This window comes from Etheostoma spectabile, chromosome 10, assembly GCF_008692095.1.
Source record: "Etheostoma spectabile isolate EspeVRDwgs_2016 chromosome 10, UIUC_Espe_1.0, whole genome shotgun sequence".
NCBI lineage: Eukaryota > Metazoa > Chordata > Actinopteri > Perciformes > Percidae > Etheostoma > Etheostoma spectabile.
Genome location: NC_045742.1, coordinates 12,920,607 through 12,921,479, shown reverse-complemented (window position 1 = coordinate 12,921,479; position 873 = coordinate 12,920,607). Strand labels below are relative to the sequence as shown.

Below are 873 nucleotides of genomic sequence, written 5' to 3'. Positions count from 1 at the left end.
ACACACACACACACACACACACACACACACACAAACACACACACACACGTATACAGACACGCAAAAGAGCAATACAGGAGAGTGGATACATCAGAACAAATACAGGGAAAAGCAAAAGATTGATTATTATCACACACTGGGGAAATACACCCCCTCAAACTCAAGATAAAACAATCAGTGCGGTTTACCTTTTAAGTAGTAGGAATAAGACCTGTGGCCTTTTTGTATTATGAACTGCAACTAAACAGCAAGCTGTCTACACACATCTGACTGACCAGAATTCAGAGTTGCAGAAATTGTACTTGCCGCAGAGTGAGAGCTATACAAGTGTCCACAATTATAAAGGATAAAACCCTGTCTATCAACATGCAGGTAATAAAAGGGTAAAAATATGCTGCTATCCAGCACCACGGACAGCAACCGTGTGTGTGTGCGTGTGTGAGTAGTGTTTGAGCTGCTGTGAGGCTTTTCAGGACCAAGGACAGCGTCTCTGTAAATCGTCTGTCAGTAGCTTTTTCACTGCTGTAACAGATAACCCAAAGGCTGTAGAAGAGAAGAATGTTTGAAGGTTTTTAAAAATACATGGCATAAATAAGAACAATTCCATCAGTGTAAAAATAAAGAAATGGCAAATAAGGGGGAGTATTGGAATTACTTTTATCCCTGTGATATGTGGGACCTAGCCTGGCTCCGCCCTCCTACGTACTTCAGCTCATTTTTCATTTCCCTTCAGTACTCTGTCTGGGTTCGTGGTATAGTCTTGGGTTTTCTCCATAGAAAGTTAAAGAAGTGGACCAACAGATCTCGTTGTTCTGGACGAAGACCGGTGAAGGAAAATAGAAGCACTTTTCCGGTGATGGCTAGGCGTTACTG

At 42.0% G+C, this 873-nt stretch overlaps 1 protein-coding gene across 4 annotated transcripts in view; it reads right to left on the bottom strand.

The window, feature by feature from the left end:
* The window catches only part of drp2 (dystrophin related protein 2), a 172,179-nt gene that overhangs the window by 15,045 nt on the left and 156,261 nt on the right, over positions 1–873 (bottom strand). The window lies entirely within an intron of this gene.